The sequence below is a fragment of the Podarcis gaigeae genome (genome assembly GCF_964106915.1).
Source record: "Podarcis gaigeae genome assembly, chromosome: 14".
NCBI classification, from domain to species: domain Eukaryota; kingdom Metazoa; phylum Chordata; class Lepidosauria; order Squamata; family Lacertidae; genus Podarcis; species Podarcis gaigeae.
In genome coordinates, this window is record NC_139690.1 from 52,118,842 (window position 1) to 52,138,630 (window position 19,789).

General features: G+C 48.9%; 1 protein-coding gene across 1 annotated transcript in view; it reads right to left on the reverse strand.

Moving 5' to 3' along the window:
• Positions 1–11,315, reverse strand: part of RADIL (Rap associating with DIL domain) — a 76,514-nt gene extending 65,199 nt beyond the window's left edge. Inside the window, exon 1 of the mRNA XM_083711334.1 lies at positions 11,113–11,315. The gene's annotated coding sequence lies outside the window, so the exon portion shown is untranslated. The remainder of the gene's footprint in view (positions 1–11,112) is intronic.
• Positions 11,316–19,789: the final 8,474 nt, after the last annotated feature.

Here is a 19,789-nt window from a genome sequence, read left to right on the forward strand (position 1 = left end):
AAGAGCTGCGATGGGACGTCATTCGCCGTGGCTTCGCTGGCTCCCGTCCCACTTTGCGTACACCAGTCTCTCCGGGGCCCTCAGCCCTGCAGCGACCTCTTTCCCTCCTTCCCTTGTCACCCCAAGAAATCTTCAAAGGGCAGCCGCCACCCGGATGCTGCCGGATTTCAGCCCCCAGCCAGCGTGCCTTGCCGTCCCGGGAGTTGTAGCACAGGGTGCTAGCCCGGTGCAGAAGGGCTGCAGCTCAACGGCAGAGCTACATGTGGAAGGTCCTAGGTTCTCCAGGTAGGGCTCCCTGTGTGAAACCCAGGAGAACTGCTGGCAGTCAGTGCAGGCGATATGAGCTAGGTGGAGCCAATGGTCTGGCTCTCTCTTAAGAAGAGCAGCTGTATCCATTTTGCTTTTTACTCAGCAGAGGGGCTGTCTGGGCAGACCTGCAAGCAGGGCTGGAAATCCACCCGTCCTTCAACCAGCACGGCTCAAAGTCCCCTCGTTCTTCTGACATGCCTGCAAACATAGGGAGCTGCCATCTCTACACAGCCAGGCCACTGCTCCATACTGTCAACACTGGCTGGCAGCAGCTCTCCAGGATTTCGGACAAGGGAGTCTCTCCCGATTCTACTAGGAGATACCGTCGCTTGCCCAGCCTGCCTCTGAGCTATGATCCTGCTCCGATTGCTAGTCCCAGACCCTCCAAGCACCCCTATTTTCCAGGGACAGCCCCGGATTTACAGAAACCCGGAATGTCCCGCTTTTCCTTACGACATCCCTATTTTCATGGAGAAACATTGGAGGGTATGGAGCAGGCATAGGCAAACTCGACCCTCCAGATGTTTTGGGACTACAACTCCCACCATCCCTAGCTAACAGGACCAGTGGTCAGGGATGATGGGAATTGCAGTCCCAAAACATCTAGAGGGCCGAGTTTGCCTATGCCTGATGGAGATATGCAACCCCCGAGCCAAGGAGATATAGTGGTACCTCTGGATACGAAAAGGATCCATTCCGGAGCCCCATTCGCATCCTGAAGTAAACACAACCCACGTCTGCGCATCTGTGGGTCGCGGTTGACCGCTTCTGCGCATGCGCTTGACGTCATTTTGACCGTCTGTGCATGCACGAGCGGCGAAACCCGGAAGTAATGTGTTCCATTACTTCCGGGTCGCCGCGGAGTGCAACCTGAAAGTGCTCGACCCAAAGCTATTTCAACCCGAGGTATGACTATACAGTGGTACCTATTGCCCTGGGCGGTGGGGGCAAAAGGATAGGGATCAGGACAATTAAACTTTGGCCCCCTCAGAGGCCTTCAGCGGAGAGCTCAGAGAGGGGTGAAGTAGAGCCTTCCAGCACCCATAATGTGGGAGAGAGGAGGGTGCCAAAACTGCAAAGAAAATGTGCAGGGAGGTGGGGCAGAGAGAGGGTGCAAAGCAAAGCTTCCCTTTCAGCAGCTAAGTTTAGGTGCCCTCCCTCCCCAAGGTGGGCATTGCACTGCAGCACCCAGCAAAAGCACTTGGTGCCAGGCTCTCTGCACTGCCTGCTTCTGGGGATCTTCTTCGGTGCATCGCCTCCCTGGCAGCGAAGCTCGGGGGACACGTGGCAAACTGCAGAACCGAAAACATCTCGGCTGCAAGCAAGCGACACGGTTAGCTTCCTGCAGGCTGGTGCGATTCCGAGCCAAGGGTGGTACACATGGAAAGTGGAGCGAGGTGCCAGGGAGCGTTTGTTCCCCGGCTGGTTTTGCAATGAGGTCTCTCGGTAGCGGAAATTTCTCGGGCCTCTTTCGGCAAATGGCTCCCCTTAAACGGCCAGCTGAGCGCCAGGCGACGAAGGCCTCAAGAGAGCAGTTGGTTCGGTGATGCAAAAACATCAAGAGAGCGGATGGCGGATAGCCTCCGAGAGGCCCAGGAAATTCCAGCTAGGGGCAGGTTTCCCAGTTTAATTTGCAGCCTGATCAATTAAAGACAGGCTCCAGCAGACTGAGCAGAAAAGAGCAATGACAGGTCCAACCACTGACGGATTCACGTATAAGCTAAACAAGCGATAGCTTAGGGCCCCACTCTCTTGAGGGCCCCCCCAAATTATTATTATTTTTTTTTTAATATAATATTTATTGAGGTTTCCAATTATAAACACACAAACACAAACCAACATAAAAACATACACAAACAAACAAACAAACAGGTATAATTCCAATCCCTTTCTTTCTTAAACCTTATTTCCCCGACCTCCTCGCACCTCCCCCTTCTGTGTTATAATTTCATTTTTGTCCACTCAACAAGTACTTATTTAAAATCTTATATCTATTTAATCTAAAAAAACCAATTTTAAGTTAATTTTAAACCTTTTTCCTAAAGTCGACCTAAATCTCCCTTCCGCGATTTTCCCACCTTCCATAAAAGTTACAAAAAATAAACATATGAACAAGATCTAAACAAATTATATTTTAACACCCTTTGGATTCCCAAATCCCCCCCTCCCTTTCCCGGTTATGGTCCCTAAACCAAAGTCCATCAGTACATCTATTTCTAGCCTGTGCCCCCCCCAAAAAAATTAAAGGAATGAAAACTGGATGTACATTTCCAAAATATAAGATAAAAAACAAACAAAATAAAACCTACATACAGCAAGAGTGTGTTGTGTTGTGTAGGCTCCTATAATGTAAGTCATGGGTCCCGCCTGCTAGCCTGCTCCCTCAAATATCCCTGCTTTGCTCCTTTCTATATATAGGGAGCCTACATTCTGCATGGACTGGTTGCAGGGCAACATGCGCAAATGGCTTGAGATACCTATGAGGTCCATATATTACCATATAGCATATATTCAACGCAAAAAACAGCGACAATTTGTTGTTGGCAAAGGACAGCTGGACATATCAAGGGCCCCGTTACCTTCAGTAGCTTAGGGCCTCATCCAACCTAAATCCGGCCCTGGGTCCAACTGTCAAGAAAGCAGTTTCTGCCCCTGCTGTGGAAGGAAGTGAGGGGCAGATGGGCTCGTCGGCCTGGGAAGAGAGCCGACCTGGGAGAAGGAAAACTCTGACCCTAAACCTCCGCTACCTTGTGGGATACCATCAGGAGAAGAAAAGGCTCAGGAGGAAAGGTAAAGGTAAAGGGACCCCTGACCATTAGGTCCAGTCTGGGGTTGCGGCGCTCATCTCACTTTATTGGCCGAGGGAGCCGGCGTACAGCTTCCGGGTCATGTGGCCAGCAGGACAAAGCCGCTTCTGGTGAACCAGAGCAGCGCACGGAAACGCCGTTTACCTTCCCGCCGGAGTGGTACCTATTTATCTACTTGCACTTTGAGGTGCTTTCGAACTGCTAGGTTGGCAGGAGCAGGGACACAGCAACTGGAGCTCACACCATCACGGGGATTCGAACCGCCAACCTTCTGATAGGCAAGCCCTAGGCTCTGTCGTTTAGACCACAGTGCCACCCACGTCCCTCATAAATCGAGAGTGGAGTCCCTAAGACAGTTGGATGGCGCCTTTCACGCCTCCTTCCAGCAACGGCTGCAACCACGCTTATGCCAAATGTCTTGCATCGCTTTCTTTTGGAGCACATTGGCGAGGCCGGGTGTGTGTGTGTGTGTGTGTGTCTCGTCAGCTGGGCATCCCAGGACTTCCATGCACACTGCCCAGGCCTGCACCCCGGGGAGGTCAGTTTCTAATGCAGCGGTTTGACTTCACCTCCGGAGGTGCACTCCATTGTCAGACAGATGCCAACAACAACAGTGACACTTGCTTTTTTCTTACTGTAAACCACCGCGAGGTTTCTTTTTTACACAGTCCAGCGGCATTGAAACCTCATGCAATAAATAAATGAATTTCCAGTCGCCTGCAAGCCTTCAATCCTGATATGGGCACATAGCAACCTGAAAATATTTTCCTTCCTTTTCCGCTCAACTCAGGGCTGATGTCTGAAATGTAACATTGGCTCCTTAAAAAATCACGCAGTGCATAGGAATTGCAAATGCTTCCCCAGCCCAGGAAGGGGGTTGGGGGGACAGAAGCAGCGATGCAGGTTTTTGCTCTTAATCCAACAGAAATAGACTCTGTGGCATTTGCTAGTGTTCCTGGCGCTAACGCAGAGGTCTCAATGGGATGCCTAATGACGGTTTTATTACAGCAATAATGACTTTGTCGTAATTAGCTGATCACACAGAGCTCTGGAAAGAGAAACTCCCCAAGCAGCTCAGTTACCTGACGCTTCTCCGGGTTTTCTCCCTATGGCCGCAGAACGTATTGCAAACATTTCTCAGGGAAACCCAGGCAGCCTCAACAGGGCAAGAATGCTAAAGGGGTTGAAACAACATATTGGGAGCAGAGGGTCCCATATCCCCCCCCCCCATCCATGCCTCCCTCAGTCTTCTGGAAGCCCTCGAAAACAGAAAGACAAAGAATGTGTGGGGGAAACCACTGAGGTTGCTGGAGGCTTCCTGTGCCTGAGTCAGGCAGAAATTCAGCAGGTGAAAAAGCTTCACCTATTGAATATCCGCCTTGTTGTAACACCAAACTTTTTAAAAAATCCTTCCTTTTGCGTACAGTGGGAGCTGCACGGACCTTAACTCTTACGCACCATCCTTCCTCACCATTTTGATAGAAGACCCTTTGGGGGGTGTAAATAGAAATATATAGGGTGGGGGAATCTAGCCCACATGAGTCCAGTTGACCACTGCTGTCCTAGGGCATGGTTTTAGATCCCGCAAATGGCAAAAGAGCCTCGTTCGTGGCCCCGTCCACTTGGGAGCTGGCCTGGCTTCTGCCACCAGGCCCGGCTTGGTCACCAACAGCAACCAGATGGGCCTCGACTCACCGTCCAGCTATTTTTTTCCTGGCTGCACTTTCTGAGGGAATGGAAAACACGAGGCAGGCTCTTCGTGTCAGCTGCTGAGCTGGTCGCCTCTGTGCACAGCAACCCTTTAAACAGAAGAACCTAAGGAGAGCCGGCAGGATCAGGCCAGTGGCCCATCTGGGCCAGCATCCCGTTCTCGCAAGGGCCAACCGGTTGCCCCTCATGGGAAGCCTGGAAGCAGGGTTGTGTGAAGGACAGCGGAGGCAGTGCAGAGCCCTCTCCTCAATAAATTTGCCCTCTTTTAAAGCCATCCGAGGTGGTGGCCGTCCCTGCCTCCTGCAGCAGGGGGTTCCACAGTTTACATTTCCTCTACGTGCAACCACTGGGAGAGATCATCAGGGGTTTGGGCTGGGTGTTCCTCAATATGCGGATGGCACCCAGCTTTACCTCTCTCTTAAATCAGAACCAGAGAAGGCGGTGAAGGTCCTGTGTGAGTGTCTGGAGGCAGTTGGAGGTTGGATGGCGGATAACAGATTGAGGTTGAATCCTGACAAGACAGAAGTACTCTTTTGGGGGGACAGGAGGCAGGCAGGTGTCGGGGACTCTCTGGTCCTGAATGGGGTAACTGTGCCCCTGAAGGACCAGGTGTGCAGCCTGGGAGTCATTCTGGACTCACAGCTGTCCATGGAGGTGCAGGTCAATTCTGTGTCCAGGGCGGCTGTTTACCAGCTCAATCTGGTACGCAGGATGAGACCCTCTCTGCCTGCAGACTGTCTCGCCAGAGTGGTGCATGCTCTGGTTATCTCCCGCTTGGACTACTGCAATGCGCTCTGTGTGGGGCCATCTTTGATGGTGACCTAGAAACTACAACTAATCCAGAATGCGGCAGCTGGACTGGGGACTGGGAGCAGCTGCAGAGACCGTATAACACCAGTCCTGAAAGAGGTACAATGGCTCCCATTACGTTTCCAAGCAAAATTCAAAGTGTTGGTACTGACTTTGAAAGCCCGAAACGGCCTCAGTCCAGTATACCTGAAGGAGCATCTCCACCCCCATCATTCTACCCGGACACTGAGGTCCAGCGCTGAGGGCCTTCTGGTGGTTCCCTCACTGCAAGAAGCCAAGTTACAGGGAACCAGGCAGAGGGCCTTCTTGGTAATGGCACCCGCCCTGTGGAATGCCCTCCCACCAGACATCAAAGAGAAGAACAACTACCAGACTTTTAGAAGACATCTGAAGGCAGCCCTGCTTAGGGAAGCTTTTAATGTTTAACAGACTACTGTATTTTAATACTTTATTGGAAGCCGCCCAGAGTGGCTGGGGAAACCCAGCCAGATGGGCGGGGTATAAATAATAAATTCTATTCTAATTCTATTCTATTTCTTGTATCTGTCCCAAATCTTCCCGTTCTCAGCCTCATCAAAGCACATCCTTTCCCTCAAAGAATTCTGGGGGCTGTAGTTCACACCTCGCAGAGCTACCATTCCCCAGCCTACACTCGAGTAGGACCCTGGCAGAGACACATGCCCGACTGGCATGTTCTCTCCCTCCTGGACTTTCATTCGGGAGCTTCATAAGCTTTCTTCTCCCTGAACATCACAGCGACCGATGCCAACAGACATCGGCACACTTAGGGATCCGCAGAGTCTTTGCAGCTTGTGTAACAGACCTCAGCAACTCAGCATTTTGGCTAATCTACTTTATTTACATCTAAACACACGCAGAGCACTGCAACATGGCTCCCTCTCTCTCTAGCATCAGACAGCAAAGAGAAAAAGAGCAAAGGACAACAGTCCCACTTCACGGAACACAGTAACACAAACATCCTGTCTCTGTCACTTCCCACTCTGTGGAGTCAAAACATACACTGGCATGTGATCGACAACAATCCCATGACTGCAGACACGGAGCAGGAATTCTAACAGTTCACACCTCGCAGAGCTACCATTCCCCACAACCCTTATAAAACCACAGAATAATCGTAGAGCTGGAGGACACCCCAGGGGTCATCAATCCCATCCCCCTACAATGCAGGAATCTCAGCTGAAGCATCCACAGCAGGCATCCATTAAGAAAGTCCAGTTCCCAGGATTCTCTGGGAGAGAAAATGCGTTTGTGAAACCGCACGCCACTTTGTGTGTGGTTTTCCTCCCTCCTGCGCCTCGCAAGGATGCGTCCTCCCTTCCTTCTCGTCCCCTGCGTGTCCATTTCTGCTCCACTGCCAAGGAGCTCCTTTTGCGCACTGGCGCGTCCCCTGATTCCCACACCTCTCTGCCCGTCTCCATTTCAGCGTCTCTGCGTCCAGGTTGCCAGCTCACCTTTCCGGTCCGTCTGCCTCAACGGACATCTCAAGGTCAGCCTGTGCTGCAGGTCTTGCGCAGCCATCGGAGAGGCTGCTTTCTGCAGAGTCAGAACATTGCTCCATCAGGCTCAGTGCTGTCCACACAGGCCGGCAGCAGCTCTCTAGAGTTTGAGAGAGAATCCTCTCTCAGAGATGTCAGCAGGGACTGGACCAGGAATATTCTGCATGGGCCTTTCCCCAAATATCTCCCACTAACCCCCCACTAATCTAGCTGCAAACATCACTCCTGGACTTGCAGGCCCCACTTCTGATACCCCACACAACAGCCGGTTCTGCCTGTGTGCGCCTGCTCTATTAGCATGGCTTTTAGGTAGGTATCTGTGGCCACGTTGGCACGATGCATTAGAACCAAAACAGCCCCGCTTTAAACAGTCCCCAAGAGTCCTGGGATGTCTATTGAGGATTGTAGCTGGGAAAGCACCATCCCCTCCCAGTGCTACAGTTCCCAGTGCGGTTTAAGAATCATCTCCTCCTCCACACAAGGTGCCGAGTCAAGGGAGCACAAAATAATAATAATAATAATAATAATAATAATAATAATAATATTAATAATAATAATAATAATACAGTGGACGCTCGGGTTGCGAACACAATCTGTGTGGGAGGCACATTCGCAACCCGCAGCATTCGCAACCCACATTGCCGCCTCTGCGCACGCTCGAGTTGCGATTTAGCACTTCTGTGCATGCGCAAAGCGCGATTTAGCACTTCTGCGCATGCACGACTGCCGAAACCTGGAAGTAACCCGTTCCGGTACTTCTGGGTTTTGGCGCGTCCATAACCTGAAAAACTGCCGAAACCTGGAAGTAACCCGTTCCGGTACTTCTGGGTTTTGGCGCGTCCATAACCTGAAAAACTGCCGAAACCTGGAAGTAACCCGTTCCGGTACTTCTGGGTTTTGGCGCGTCCATAACCTGAAAAACTGCCGAAACCTGGAAGTAACCCGTTCCGGTACTTCTGGGTTTTGGCGCGTCCATAACCTGAAAAACTGCCGAAACCTGGAAGTAACCCGTTCTGGTACTTCTGGGTTTTGGCGCGTCCATAACCTGAAAAAACGCTACCTGAAGCATCTGTAACCCGAGGTATTACTGTAACAACAACAACAACAACACCACCTATATTTATATGGGTTCCTAATCAGAGTTAGGCCCCGGTCAGACGGGCGATTGAGTTACTGCAGCTAGAACATAGAGCACTTGAGAGCCAGCGCAGAACAGAAACTGAGAGGGCCCCCAATAAATTTTTAGGGTGTCAAATTTTGTCCTCACTCAGGGCGCCATATTACCAAAGTCCACCCCTGTCCCCTGGGACCTGTGTTCCCATCCCGGGCACCCATGTTGCTATTAGTACCGTATTATTATTACCGATGCCCCAGCCTTCACCCTAAAGTTCCATGGCAGGTGGCAGCATTAAAACACCTTAGAACAACTCAGCGGTGGACTCTAAGCCTCTGCTCCTTCGCCAGAGGTTTTCAAGCAGAGGTTAGATGGACACCCGTCAGCTGTGGTCCCGGGCCTTGCAGGGGGTTGGAATAGAGGACCTCCAGGGTCCATTCCAACTTGACGATTTGACGATTACATGATTCCACAATGTGATGGCCTGGGACTCAGGCTCGGACTTGGAGCCAGAGGAGTCTCAGTCTGCACCAGATCCTTTGCCTCAGGCGGCATCTGAACCGAGTCTGGGGCCTGATTCTGAAGAGCCCCAGTCTGCACAGGTTTCCCTGCAACAAACACCAGCTGGGCCGAGTCCGGGGCCTGAGCCTGCCCTGGCTCCAGATGCGGGGACTACCTCGTTCACATGCAGCTGCTCCACTACCAATTGGGTCAGGGGAGGCTGAGGCGGCCCCTGGGTCTAGTAACCCACCGAAGTCTCCTGAGCTGCAGAGACTGAGGTCTGAGAGAAGGAGAGACCTGAGTACTCACAGGAGGAGTGCTTGCCTTTGGGTGAGACAGGGAGGTGAGTCGCTGGGGGATCAGGACCGGCTGTTACCCCAACAGAGATAAAAGGCTGTCAGACCCCGCCCCAGGTTGCTGGAGCAATGTTGCTGTTTGCCAGAACCTGCCGGTCATCCTGTGCCTGACCTAGCCCAGTTTCCTGCCTTGGCCCTGTTGGACTGACTCTTCATGGAACCCTTGGATTCGGGACCGGACCTGGACCGCGTTGCTCAGGTTACCCCCGGGCCCAGCACACACAAACTTCCAACTGTAAAAATAAGGTGGGTCCTAAAGACATAAACTTTGAGTGTCCAAACCTATGGGCCAAACTCAACTCTCAGCTGTGCGTCTGTTACGGAGTCCAGACCTTTCGCAAGTCAGCTGTGCTTGCAAGCTCCCCTTTGGAGCCACTCTGTCTGAAATGCTTCTATTAGCCGCTTAATTAATCCGTGGTAATGAACGACTTTGGGTCCCAGCCTCACAAACCTGTCGCTTTTCGTGGGTGGAGGGAAACATCTCTCCTAGCACCACTTGCCATGGAGGAAGAGGAGGAGAAGAGGGCTCTCGGTGGCCACATAGTCAGGACAGCTCTCCTCTGCCTCCACAGTCAGAGGCAGAAATGCTCCTGAACCCCAGTTCCTGGAAGATTCAGGTTGGGAGAAGAGGGCACATGTGCCCAGATCCTGCTTACTGCAGGTTTCCCTGGACTACTTGGGCCACTGACCTGATGCGGTGGCCAGCCTCTTTTTACAGAGCCTCCAGCTCCAGAGGCAGTCTATCCACATTCCTGCATCATTGGGAGTATTTGGCCACTGGCCTGATCCTGCAGCCAGCCTTTTGCAGCCAGCCTCTGAAGGCAGCCCTGTTTAGGGAAGCTTTTAATGTTTGGTGCATTACTGTATTTTAATATTTTGTTGGAAGCTGCCCAGAGTGGCTCGGGAAGTACAGCCAGCCAGATGGGCGGGGTATAAATATTAAATATTATTATTAGTAGTATTACTATTACTATTACTATTACTATTACTATTATTTTCTTATGTCCTTGTTCCTTCCTGTACATCAGGGCTATGAAAGTGCACTATCTTTTTTTAAAAACCCGCGTTCAACGATCTCAAGGGTCCGGGGCACGGATCCTGACCAGGGCCGGATTTAGGTTTGATGAGGCCCTAAACTCCTGAAGGTAATGGGGCCCATTAAATGTCCAGCTGTCCTTTGCCAACAACAAATTGCCACTGTTTTTTGTGTTGACTATATGCTATATGGCAATTTATGGACCTAATAGGTATCTCATGCACATAACAAAACAAAACATCTATTTTATCATAAAATACATATTTTATGTGAAGGTAAAGGTAAAGGGACTCCTGATTTTTTTTTGTAGGAACCCTATATATAGAAATGAGCAAAGCAGTGATCTTTTAGGGAGCAGGCTAGCAGGCGGGGCTCCTTACTTAGATCACAGGACCCTACCTTGCTGTAGGTAGGTTTTATTTTATTTGTTTTTTATCTTATATTTTGGAAATGTACATCGTTTTTCCCCCTTTAATTTTTTTTTTTTTGGGAGGGCAAGAGAGTGGGGCCCTAAGTTATAGCTTGTTTAGCTTCTTCTAAATCCGGCACTGATCCTGATCCTGACCCCTTCCCTTCCCAGTCCCTGGCTGGGATCTCGGGATCCGCGCTTGCACTGCAACCCGACCGTGCGCGCGGTGCGCTGGTGTGTTTGCGGGCGCCGCGAACTCCGTCTCTATGTCAACCTGTCCCACTTTCTGGCTCCGCCGCTTGGCACGTCCGCGAAGCCCGAATTCCTTTGCACCCACTGCTCGGAACAGTTTTTCTCTCTTTTGGGGGGCGAGGAGGGGAGCCCCTCCTTGGCATCCCCACCCCGCCCCTCTCCTTTCCTCCCTAAATTGCGCTCAGGCAGCAACAAGCACCTCCATCCCCCGCTTCGCCCTTGCGCTTCGCGGCGCCACTCCGGTGCCACCTTCCAGGGCGCATCCCGAAGTGCCCCGATCCAGCCACTCACCTCCCGCGGCGTCCTCCTCCGTGCGGCGCCCGGGGCATCGTGGGCGTCGGGCGCCCTGGCAGCCGGCTGCTGGAAGGCTCCGGAGGAGGCGAGTCCGGCCGAGGCTCCTTCGCCCTCCCGCTCCTAGCGCACGTCCCGGCCGCCGGGGCGGAGATGAGCCCCGAGCGGAGGCGGCAGCCGAGCGGGTCGCGGCGCCGCCACGTGGCGGATGGGCGGAAGAGCCAGGCGGAGAAGCCAGGATTAGGAACAGCTGGGATGTTGTTGTTTTTTGGAGGTACTCTCAGGTACGCAGTACCCGCCCCGTGTTTAAAATATGGCACTTACTGAAACAACTCTAAGTTTTAATTTATATATATTTTTAACTGTTGCTATATCTGTATTGTCCCTACAAAAAAAAAAAAAATTCCTTCCAGTAGCACCTTAAAGACCAACTAAGTTACCGGTAGTTCTTGGTATGAGCTTTCGTGTGCATGCACACTTCTTCAGATACCTGAATCTGAAGAAGTGTGCATGCACACGAAAGCTCATACCAAGAACTAACTTAGTTGGTCTTTAAGGTGCTACTGGAAAGAATTTTTTTATTTTGTTTTGACTATGGCAGACCAACACGGCTACCTATCTGTATTGTCCCTGTTATAAAGGTAAAGGTAAAGGTACCCCTGCCCGAACGGGCCAGTCTTGACAGACTCTGGGGTTGTGCACCCATCTCACTTAAGAGGCCAGGGGCCAGCGCTGTCCGGAGACACTTCCGGGTCACGTGGCCAGCGTGACAAAGCTGCATCTGGCGAGCCAGAGCCGCACACGGAAACGCCGTTTACCTTCCCGCTGGTAAGCGGTCCCTATTTATCTACTTGCACCCAGAGGTGCTTTCGAACTGCTAGGTTGGCAGGCGCTGGGACCGAGCAGCGGGAGCGCACCCCGCCACAGTGTCCCTGTTATACCTAATTGCAAATTCAAATGTATCTCTATCCTGTTTTATGACTTCCTTGATATTGTATGTGGGCTGGAACTGGTCTGTGATGGAAATAATAAAATTCATTCATTCACTGAAACAACTTCATAGTGAGTACCAGCACTTTTATTTTTATTTTTATTTTCTTTAATTTTATTTTGGCAATGTAATAATCATACACTCCTGCCAACCTAGCAGTTCGAAAGCACGTCAAAGTTTCGCCAGAGGCAGCTTAGTCATGCTGGCCACATGACCCGGAAGTTGTACGCCGGCTCCCTCCGCCAATAAAGAGAGATGAGCGCCACAACCCCAGAGTCGGCCACAAGTGGACCTAATGGTCAGGGGTCCCTTTACCTTTTTTAATAATAATACAAAAACAAGAATAAAAATAGTTCTAGTTACAGGTAGGCCGTGTTGGTCTGCCGTAGTCGAAACAAACAAACAAAAAAATTCCTTCCAATAGCACCTTAGAGACCAACTAAGTTTGTTATTGATATGAGCTTTTCGTGTGCATGCACACTTCCTCAGACTTCATGCATGCACACAAAAGCTCATCCCAATAACAAACTTAGTTGGTCTCTAAGGTCCTACTGGAAGGAAATTTTTATTTTGTTAAGAATAAAAATGTGCACCCCACCACCGAGACCATTGACTATGCTGCCACTCAGTGGATTTGTAACTGGCTGTCTGACCGAACCCAAAGGGTGTTCATCAATGGTTCCTCTTCATCCTGGAGAAGAGTGACTAGTGGGGTGCCACAGGGTTCTGTCTTGGGCCCGGTCTTATTCAACATCTTTATCAACGACTTGGATGATGGACTCAAGGGCATCCTGATCAAATTTGCAGATGACACCAAACTGGGAGGGGTGGCTAACACCCCAGAGGACAGGATCACACTTCAAAACGACCTTGACAGATTAGAGAACTGGGCCAAAACAAACAAGATGAATTTTAACAGGGAGAAATGTAAAGTATTGCACTTGGGCAAAAAAAATGAGAGGCACAAATACAAGATGGGTGACACCTGGCTTGAGAGCAGTACATGTGAAAAGGATCTAGGAGTCTTGGTTGACCACAAACTTGACATGAGCCAACAGTGTGACGCGGCAGCTAAAAAAGCCAATGCAATTCTGGGCTGCATCAATAGGAGTATAGCATCTAGATCAAGGGAAGTAATAGTGCCACTGTATTCTGCTCTGGTCAGACCTCACCTGGAGTACTGTGTCCAGTTCTGGGCACCACAGTTCAAGAAGGACACTGACAAACTGGAACGTGTCCAGAGGAGGGCAACCAAAATGGTCAAAGGCCTGGAAACGATGCCTTATGAGGAACGGCTAAGAGAGCTGGGCATGTTTAGCTTGGAGAAGAGGAGGTTAAGGGGTGATATGATAGCCATGTTCAAATATATAAAAGGATGTCACAGAGAGGAGGGAGAAAGGTTGTTTTCTGCTGCTCCAGAGAAGCAGACACGGAGCAATGAATCCAAACTACAAGAAAAAAGATTCCACCTAAACATTAGGAAGAACGTCCTGACAGTAAGAGCTGTTTGACAGTGGAATTTGCTGCCAAGGAGTGTGGTGGAGTCTCCTTCTTTGGAGGTCTTTAAGCAGAGGCTTGACAACCATATGTCAGGAGTGCTCTGATGGTGTTTCCTGCTTGGCAGGGGGTTGGACTCGATGGCCCTTGTGGTCTCTTCCAACTCTATGATTCTATGATTCCATTGTAACTATCCAACCCAGTGCTGGATTTGCGTATGAGCTAAACAAGCTATAGCTTAGAGCCCCACTCTCTTGCCCCCCCCCCCAAAATATTAAAGGAACAAAAAACTGGATGTACATTTCCAAAATATAAGATAAAAAACAAATAAAATAAAACCTACACACAGCAACAGTGTTTTGTGTTGTGTAGGCTCCTATGATGTAAGTCATGGCTCTGCGTACTAGCCTGCTCCCTAAAATATCACTGGTTTGCTCATTTCTATTTCAATATTAATATACTTCTTCTTAATTGTATTTCACTTCAACAATTACTTTGATAAAATGTAAATGGTGCCTAGGCCCAAGTGCTCATTTTGCGGGCATCCAATGAAGCTCAGCACTGGAAGATTCAGGGCGGATAAGAGACAGCCCTTCTTCATGCAGTGCAGAGATAAACTGTGGAACTCCCTTCCACAGGAGGCAGGGATAGTCGCCAACTTGGATGGTGTGGGATGTAATCCACAGGGAGCAGTCAAGTACAACATTCCTTGTTTTCCTAGAGTGGACATGCAAGGGGATGTATAGTGCAGCCAGTCGAAATTTCCTGTTTCCTCCTGGGCTGGAGCATCCTTCCTTTGCATGTGACCAGAGGTGGGCGTGACCTTACCTGTCCAGGTAACAAAAGGATAAGTCACGCAGCACACACACTCTTTTTCACTTCTCCGTCGTTGGAGCAGCTTTTAGCTAGAATTGCTCTCTTGGATTCCAGCCAAGAGAGGACACTGAGATGGGATAGATCCACATGTATATACATACTTTGTAACTAAGTCTGCCTTCAGGGATCCAACTGTGAACTGATGATGTGAGTAAACTTCTTTTATATACAGTGGTACCTCAGGCTGCAAACGGGATCCGTTCCGGAGCCCCGTTCGCATCCTGAACAGAACGTAAGATGTGACTGCATGTCTGCGCATGCATGGATCGCATTTCACTGCTTCTGTGCATGTGTGTGACGTCCTTTTGACTGTCTGCACACGTGCGAGTGGCAAAACCCGGAAGTAACGGACTCCGTTACTTCCGGGCCGCTGCAGAGCGCAACCTGAAAATACCTATCCTGAAGCATATTTATCCCGAGGTATGACTGTACTGTACACAAGATTGTGGTGTGTTTCTTCTTTTAAGAGGGAAATAAGGGAACTTACCAGGAACCTGATAGTGAGAGGCTTACACAAGCCTGCAACCAGTTATCCGCTGTGCGTTTAAAAGGGGAATGTGAAATTCTGCTAAGTAAAGGAACTTGCTAGTGCAAGTTAGGAAGGATGTTTACCTCCTGTCTGGCAGGTTACCTGTTAATGCTTGCTTGATTGGATACCCTGGGGAGCCTGGCCAGTCTTTTGTAGTGACAAATACTTAGTTCCTGAGCCAGGTCACAGGCTCACCCTATTCATACACAGGTATACCCTTAAGACAGGTTTTGTGAACGAAAAGACAATGGGGAGGCGTTTCCATTTCCCTTTGACCTTGCAGAGAAAACATTTGATCAGTTTGGGAGCCAAAATGGCTCCAGGGCTGCCCTCCTGTGCTGCCTCAGACATGTGGCCCATACATTTATGCATGTGTTTGCCTGGCAAATCCATGAACATTTATTATATATAAAAGACCTTAATTTTTTTATTTCAATTGGATGAGAGGATACAGATTTTTTTATTTTATTTTTACACAGGTGAATCGTTTTAAAACATGACACACAACCCCCCCCCCCCATAGAGCCATTCCAGGGTGTTTTGCTGCCTGAGGCCGAGAAGCAAACAGCACACCAATTCAGGGTTCGTAGTCCCTGAGGCCAGCCGAGGTATTTGGATACCTGAGGCAAATAAAAAACTTTTGAAAAATAAATCAATTGCTTCTCTTTCTTGGCTCCCAAAACCAGCCACCTGAGGCTGCTGCCTCCCTCTGCCTTGCTGGACTGAACTCACAGAGGCTTCACCCAGTTTTGCCGCCTCCAGGATTTCACCCTCTCTAGAATCACAGAATTGCCAAGTTTGAAGGGACCCCAGGGGTCATCTAGCCAAACCCCCTTCCCTAAAATGGGGATTTATTCAGTCCAGCTGTGGTGGTCGCTGTGGTTGATGGAAGCTGGGGTTCAAAACATCTGGAAGGTTGGGGAAATTGTCTTTCACTGGTCACAAGCTTTGTTCCTTTCTTTTTTTTAATGCTTTATTAGTTTGGAAAATGTATAACATAAATAATCAAAAGATGTTAAAGACAAAATAAAAGGAAACCATCATTCTTTCCTTAACTGATACTTGTTTTGTACACTGTTTTATAGTTGAATTTAACGTGACCTCTAGTCTTCCCATTATGTTCCTGTGATGGATTCCTTGAATGCGCACCTAACTTTATTTTCTCCATGTTGTTCAACTTACTTTAAATTTTATAAGATTATCCAATTCACACGCAGAAACTCAATTGAAACCTGCCAAAGGACTGATATTTTGACAATGTTCTTTTACATAGACTCCGTATATATCCCACTCTCTGATAAATTTTTCGTCTGTAACGTCACGTAACCTTGCTGACAGTCTCACCAATTCTGCATACTCTCTTAATTTATTTTGCCAGTCTGGTTTAGCCTCAGGCAAGGCCTCCTTCCACCTGCCTTGCCCCACCCTCCAGTCTCTGCTTCTCAATTTGTATTGTATTATTTTATGCAGTGTGGCTAGCCGTTCTTTTATTGATTGTAGTTTCGAAATTATTTATTGTCATTGTTAAGAGTGGGTTTCTGTTTAATTTTTATATGCTGATATTATTCTATACTATTCTAATGATTGTTGAATGTTACTTTATTTGACGTAGATTGCTTATTTTAAGGCTGTTTTATTTTTGTATTGCATTTGATTGTTCTAAGGTGTACATTCTTTGTTTCTTCAGCTTGCAAACCGCCTTGAGTATTGTAAGATAGAAAGGCAGTATACAAATTAAAAGTGATGATGATATCCTCTCCCTCCCAACCTTTTGCGATTAAAATTCAAAAAAAGTCCAGGAGAGTCTTTATGTATGCTACAGTTGCTGCCAGAATTTTAATCACAGGTTTTGTTCCAGTGACTTGCCCTTCCCATCCCTAAAATGGCCCAAGGAAGCCCAAACCCCTTTCCCAAAATGGAAGGACGAAGAGACAACTGCAAACAAGGCAACTTTTATTATTATTATTTCCAAATCTTATTCCACAAGAAACAGTCTGCCCTAACATGATCTTTAGTACAATCCATATTAAATAACACTGTGTTAAATACAAAATACTGATTTTAACAAGAGACAAGTGGTTTTAAAACAATTGGGTTTCCTTCCCCCCGTTTCCCTGGGGGTCTATATCTCATCCGCAGTTTCGTTCGCAGACATTCTTCTCTGAAGCTACAAATTTGTATGAAAAGTTAGTAGAAAACATTTAGGACGATAGTAACAGCTGCCCCACCGCTGATTATACGGCAGGAAGATCTTACAAAGCATAAAAATAACCAGAAAAATCGGAGACTTGGGAAATCCAAGGGTGTCTAGATTTGCGTAAGGAGAAGATTTGTAGAAGTGGGGCAACCATAGATCAGGTGCCTGTCCCAACCTGGCGCCCTCCAGATAATTTTGGACTACAACTCCCATTCTCCCAGACCTTTGAAATTGGGGATGGCTGAAGAAGTCCTGTTTAAGCTATAGCCCTGTCCCAAAGTTTTCAATTATCATCACGAGTGGGAAGATAGATTGGTCAAGAAGTAAGCTCAGCAGGATTTGCTTTTGAGCAAATGGAGTTTTTCTTTTTCTAGGAATGGATCAAAATGGCCCCAATCCAACACCCTTATTTTCTGAGTCCATTGATTGCCACAGTATAAATCAGCTGTAGCGTTCTACAATTCAGAGCTGGATGACACCCCTTACCATGGAGGCTGGATCTCCCAGCTTTCTGCCGCAACCTCACCTCATAGGTGGGCTGGCCCTGCCATGCAGCTGCCTTGGGTGGTCCAAAGCCTTGGTAAAGGTAAAGGGACCCCTGACCATTAGGTCCAGTCGTGGCCGACTCTGGGGTTGCGGCGCTCATCTCGCTTTACTGGCCGAGGGAGCCGGCATACAGCTTCCGGGTCATGTGGCCAGCATGACTAAGCCGCTTCTGGCGAACCAGAGCAGCGCACGGAAACGCCGTTTACTTTCCTGCCGGAGCAGTACCTATTTATCTACTTGCACTTTTGGGCGTGCTTTTGAACTGCTAGGTCAGGGGTCAGCAAACTTTTTCAGCAGGGGGCCGGTCCACTGTCCCTCAGACCTTGTGGGGGGCCAAACTATTTTTTTTGGGGGGAGGGGAATGAACGGATTCCTATGCCCCACAAATAACCCAGAGATGCATTTTAAATAAAAGCACATATTCGACTCATGTAAAAACACCAGGCAGGCCCCACAAATAACCCAGAAATGCATTTTTTTTAAAAAGGACACATTTGACTCATGTAAAAATACACTGATTCCCGAACCGTCCGCGGGCTGGATTTAGAAGGCGATTGGGCCGGATCCGGCCCCTGGGCTTAGTTTGCCTACCCATTTGCTAGGTTGGCAGGAGCTGGGACAGAGCAACGGGAGCTCACCCCATCACGGGGATTCGAACCGCCGACCTTCTGATCAGCAAGCCCAAGAGGTTCATTGGTCTGGACCACAGCACCACCCACATCCCATTTGACTCGGTCCTGATTCCTAACTGGGGGAAAGATCTGCGCTTTCTCCTTTGCTGGACAAAGGAGAGGCCAACTCTTCGGACGAAGGAAGGGAACCCCTTCCACGACTCCAGCTGGGATGGCGGTGTGTAGAAAGGAAGAGTGAAGGTCACAACTGCGCACCAAGGAATGTACAGAGTTGTCTACGGAAGAGTAGGATAGAGAGAAGAGGCTTTCCTTGTGTACTCACTCTGGGGAGCCCTGGGTTAGATTCAAGTTTCTGTCGTGTGTAAGGCAATGTGATCCTGCACGTTCCTGGTCCATCCCTGCATGGACTCGATCCGAGCCTAGGTTTATTTTATTTATTGAATAAATAAATAAGCTGAGGTCATGCCGTCTAGGGGTTGCATCCAGAATTTGGGGGGGGGGGATTTTGTTGAGAGTTTTTGCTGTTATTGATATTAATATTAATTGATATTAACTTTTGATCGCAACCAGCTATCTGCTGTGCATATAAAAAGGGGAATGTAACTCTGCTACATAAAGGAACTTGCTAGCACAAGTTAGGAAGGATATTAATTAACAATATTCCCTCTACTACTACCCTGAACGTTCCCGCACACAGCAACGGAGGCAGCAATGCCAGTTGCCAGAAGCCACGGGAGAGGGAGAGCCAGAAAGGGCTCTTGGGTTCGAATCCTGGGTTTCCCACTGGGTCATCTGGCTGTCCCCTGGCAGAACAAGATGGTAAACCAGGTGGACCATGGGCCTGATCCACCAGGCACTTCTTATGCCCTCCATGTGCCTTTGAAAGTTGCAGCAGATCCTGGGATCCTTTATGGAGAAGGAGCAGCTATCTGGACTCAGCATTTGGTCCTTTGAAATAGAGAGGCGAGCAATTCTGCAACCACCTGAGCAACAATTTAAAAAGCAAATTTGATTCTCCAGCCTCTCCACGTGTCTCAATTATGTTGGATGGGTGTGTGTGTGTGTGTGTGTGTGTGTGTGTGTGCTTCAGGGTAGGGCTAGATATTTAGTCTGTTTACACTTTAACATTATTGCCTTCCATTTAGTCCGTAAGAGTTAAAAATATAAGTTATTGGTGTGTGTTTTTTAAAAGGTATTCCTCTAATATTTGGGAAGCAGAATTAGAAAAGACCTGAATTTCAAAGAACATCGAAATTTGCTGTTTTGCTGAATTTCCTGTGGCATATCAGCACCATCTGATGAAGGCCCCCTCTGCACCAAACATGACGCTTTTTAAGCAGCCCGTGGCTTCACCCCAAAATATCCTGGGAGTTGTAGTTTGTTAAGGGTGCTGAGAGTTGTTGGGCGAC